Consider the following 5,212-nt stretch of genomic DNA (forward strand, 5'->3'; position numbering starts at 1 on the left):
ATTAATTTATCCAAATCACAAATACTATTTAAATATCACATCATTAATAAAAAAATATATAATAAAAAATAAATTAAAACCAACGAAAATATAAGAATTTGTTAATAAAAAAATGTAAAAATAAAAATATTTTTTTTGTCAAAATACAAATACTAAAATTACAGTTAAGGTTAAAAAATTTAAATCATCTCGTCACTATGGTCGGGGATGGAAACAATTTTTTGATCAATCAAGCTCTGTAATCATTTATTAGGATAATTGGCCGATTAAATGAATATGCGGTCGTATTGTTTGCATGACCCGAGATATATAATGTCCATGATAGAGCGCTTTCACTTCCTATATAAGAAGTATAACTAGTTGAAAAAGAAAAAAAAAAACAGTTACATATTAGCTATTCATTATTGTTTACGCTGAATATTCAAATTGTTTATTGAAAATCAATTAAATTAATTTTTGAATTTGTTAATCAATAGATATATAATTTAAATTGTAAAATATCAATTAAAATAGTCATTATGTAAATTTTTAGATATTTTGATCTAACACTATAATTGAATATATGACTTATTTACGTTGATCTCACATCAATGTCATCTTTTCAAGATAAAATTTACGATGTTTCAAAAATAAATTTGCGAGTAATTGTAATAGTGCATTGATTAGTTTGTTGGAAAATCAAAATATATATTTTAAAACAATTTAAAATTATTTTTCAAGAATGAAAGTTATCCATTGTTATGGATCACACACAATATTACATATACATTGCGGTTAAAGTGACGGTATAAGAGCAGGCACTAGTCTTCGGTGCAGTATTTTGCAGTTCAAATAGGTCCTTCTGAAGTGATATATTGCTAGCTACAGTATAGTGGGCCATCAAAAGATGCTCTGGCGTATGTCAACTGGATAAAAGAGGACGACAGGTTTTCTTCCATCCTGATTCAGATATCTCCATCAGAAATTGGACATGCCTTTCCAACATTGAAGTTGCGGTATAAGCCTTCATTAGTACAGGCAAGTCATATTATTATGCTAATGCCATAAGTTCTTCTCTACAAATTAAGTTTGTTGGCATAACTGTTCACGTCCCCTTCTCCCCCTCAATCAAATCGTGTCTACACTCTACACTCTATTAGACAAGATTTCCCTGTGCTGAGGGTTTATGAAAAGTTTTTTTTTTTGTTTTTGTCTCACAAGATCTAATAAAAGATAATTTATACTATATTTATATATTTCATTTTTATAATTTTATATTTATTCTATCACATAAAAAAGTTGTATTAATAAAATATACATATAGCCATTCAATGTTTTTATCAGTTACAAACACAATATTTTTGAATTATTTTTACTACTCTTATTCATATAAAACCATTATAGAGTCAAAAAAATATTTGCTTTAATATCATTCATCTTCCATGTGTGAAACTACATCATTAATATATAAAATTTATTAATCAATTAAAAAAAAACATATTTTTATATTAATTCTATTACCTTATATTCATTGATTTCAATTCTTCATCTTCTATGTGTTAAATCACATTTATGAGACCATATAAGTTGACAAAACATTTCCACGTTTTTATACTTAAATGTATATGGTTGAAGCGTGGTGGTATGTGACGTGCATTCAACTTCTTCAAATGCTAAATATGTTACTAAGTAATTTAGGAAAATTAGCACGTGTGCGAGATTATTGTATCTCGTTTAATTTGTAATTATTCAATAGCACTTATTTTCTTACAACTTCTAATAATTTGATGTATATTTGGTATAGTGATTCTTTTAATGTTGTATTTTATTTTAGATTATTTACGATATCATATAACGAACAAGAATTCATTGATAATTGAAATTGTATTATCATCACGATATTTTTCAAAACATGTCATCAAGATAATTCTATACTTACGACATCATACAACTAACAAAATTCATTAATAATTGAAATTATATTACCACTAATATATTTCTCAAAACATGTCTATGTACAAACATCACTTTCTACTAATATTATATTTATTGGACAACCAATCAATTCATGCAAAATGATTTTTTTATTCATCATGATAGTTCAAAAAAAAAAACAATTGAGTGAAATAGTGAAAAAATATAAGGTTTATCGAATGACAGAAAAAAAAAATTTAAGTTAGTATATTCATGAAAAAGATAAGCGTAACATAATGAAAGTCTAAGAGAAATTTTATATTTTTTTTTTGTATTAGTTGTTATTAGAAATAAAGATTTATTTCAATATTATAGTTCATCTTCTATTTAATTGATGTTTATATTTAGCATTAGAGATTATCACTTTCTACTTTATGTTCCATCCAATAATTTTTCTAATTTAAAAAATCTTCAACACAAATTTTTTTCCTATGTTTTGCTTTATAAAATGGGTAATCAAACATTTGTTACATAACATTGATTTATGTATATGGCAATATTCTGAATTACGGATAAACGCCACTCTTCAAAGATTAAACACAATAAATTATAAATCATAGCTAACATATATTTTTTGACAAATTTAAACATAGTGTTACACATGTGTTAAAATTAGTATTATAACAAATGACAAAGTTACCATAATTGTAATCTTATAGTATTAAATTGTATAGTGTAAGAACAGAGACACATCTAAGACGTTGTTAATTAGGTATTTAGAAAATTTCTCGTTTTCCGATACTTAATGGACGATTTTTTTATTAGAATAGTGTTTGATAAAAAGTAAATGGTAGAAAAATAACGAACACAACAATATTATCTTGGGTCCTCTTATAACCAAGAATACATCCCGTTCTTTTACACACTACAAAAGATTTTTTCACTATTGTTAGAATATGTACAAATCCCACCATAGGATCTATGCTACAAACTTCTAACACACTGCTTAAGATAGCACACAACTATATTAGATTAGAATACTTGAAGAAATTACAACACTTTCTTTAAAAACAATACAATAACTTCAATGATTTTTCAGCAAATATTATTGAATAAGAACAAGAGTATAATAATTTGTATAATGATATCAATCCACTATTATTTCAAGTATACTAGATAACATTTTTCAACGATATGAAAATGTAGTGCATGTACTTGAAATATGAAAAATAACTTTGAGAATATTTCAGAAAATTGTTCAAAGTTGTTCTAAGTTTTGTAGTAGGATTGATTCGTTTAAAATTGAAGTTATGGGGTACTTATACTCCATAGACATCACTTCAGATCGGTGACTATCGTTCCTAGATGTTTGATGAACATATGCAATGATCCATAACAATTTCAAAAATGAAAAATTGTGTTGTTTCGCAGTTGTATTCGGCTACAACTTGTGTGTAGTCGAATACACCTCTATAATGTTCAATTTTTATTTAAAATTTCAACATTGTATTCGAATACGAAACCTTGTAGTCGAATAGAAAAGAGTGAACTTTGTAGTCAAATACACCATGTTGTAGTCGAATACAAATGTGCAGTCTTAGTTACTGATTTAGCACTTGTATTCGGCTACACCATCTCGTAGTCGAATATAAATGTTCAGTTTTAGCTATTGACTTAACACTTGTATTCGAACACACCATTACGTAGTCGAATACACATGTTCAATTTTAACTACTAACATACCACTTGTATTCGGCTACAACATGCTGTAGTCGAATATAATATTGAATTTTGTTAAAAACTTTATTTTCAAACATTGTTCATGCATTTTGACACTTTGAAAATCCTTTTGATGTGTGTGCTAAAATAAAAGGTTCTCATGTGCATTTGAAATATAAGAATATTAGATTGTATCGTGTACCTTTACATTATAAAACTTCTAGCATATTTGACCATAGTTGACTTTGATTGTTTGACTTCTTTTTTAGCTTGCAATTTCATCAATTTCCTTGGTCTTTGTCTTCATAAAAAACATAAGCATTTTACATATAACTTTCGTATTTTGACTTTGTGAGGAAATTTTGGATAAAGACGAAATAATGGTAGAGATAATAAGAATGTCAATACTCGTAAATCAAGGTTCATTTCTTCTAAGAATGTTCCTCAGACCAAAATTTCTAGATTTGAAGGTATGCTATAATTCAGACACACTTACAACATTGACAAGAATTTTGGTTTTCCTCTTCTTAATGGTATAGCAATTAAGAATGACTTCAAAGTATGTAATCTTTTAAGTAGATTAGGCAATTAACATTGACAAGTATTTTGGTTTTCCTCTTCTTAAAATGGTCCAAATCAGACTCACATGAAAATGTAATCTTTTAAGTAGATTAGGCAAAGTCTTCTTGCAAAGTATGTTATATCATCTATGTTAATTTACTCCATGCAAAACATGTGGCTTCCTGAATGAGCGTGTGATAAAATTGATTCCACCATCAAAAACTTTATATGGGGAGGAAAACAATGTCATTTAATCAAATGATACATGATATCCATGAATAAAGGTGGGATTTCTATCCATCAAACTAGAGCTGCTGATATATCTCTCCTAGACAAACACATTGAAAGATAATCCATCAACTTGACAAGTTTTAGGTTCTAACTTTTATGTGCTAGTTATCTTGATGGCCCATACATTTTCCCAATGTAACCACCTTATTGGAAACTCTTATACTTGGAAATCCACTCTTCAATAATTGGGTTTTCTAGCCGACGACTTTGTTGTAAGAGTCAACAATGACAAATGTTTCTACATGGTGTATGATAAATTACTAGACAGGGGAAAATTATGCAACATTGTTCCGTTTGTTAGTATCCATGATACCCATTTCAAACTTCATGACATATTTGTGCATGATTATTGTTAAAAAAAATTAAAAATTGAATCAAACTACAAAATTTAAATAAATCGAACTTGTTTTCAATTCAAAAAAATTGAACTAAATTAATTTTTAATTTAAAAAAAATTAAAATTAATCAAATTGATTTTTTTAAAAATAATTATAGATAATTACGTAAAATTTAGTCTATAAAAATAATAAATAAAGTTAAAATTAATTCTCAGAATAATAAACGGATTTGTAGTAAAATTAATTATCAGAATAATAAACAGATTTATAGAGTGATGTATTCTTAAATAAAAAATTGGTGATGGGTTTAACTTCTTTAAATTGGTGATTTAGTAACTGAATTTAAGTTGCTGACCGTGCATTTATTATTATTAAGAATTAAATAATAATTCATTTAATAATTTAATTTA

Source organism: Cicer arietinum, chromosome 6 (genome assembly GCF_000331145.2).
Source record: "Cicer arietinum cultivar CDC Frontier isolate Library 1 chromosome 6, Cicar.CDCFrontier_v2.0, whole genome shotgun sequence".
Taxonomy (NCBI): Eukaryota; Viridiplantae; Streptophyta; class Magnoliopsida; order Fabales; family Fabaceae; genus Cicer; species Cicer arietinum.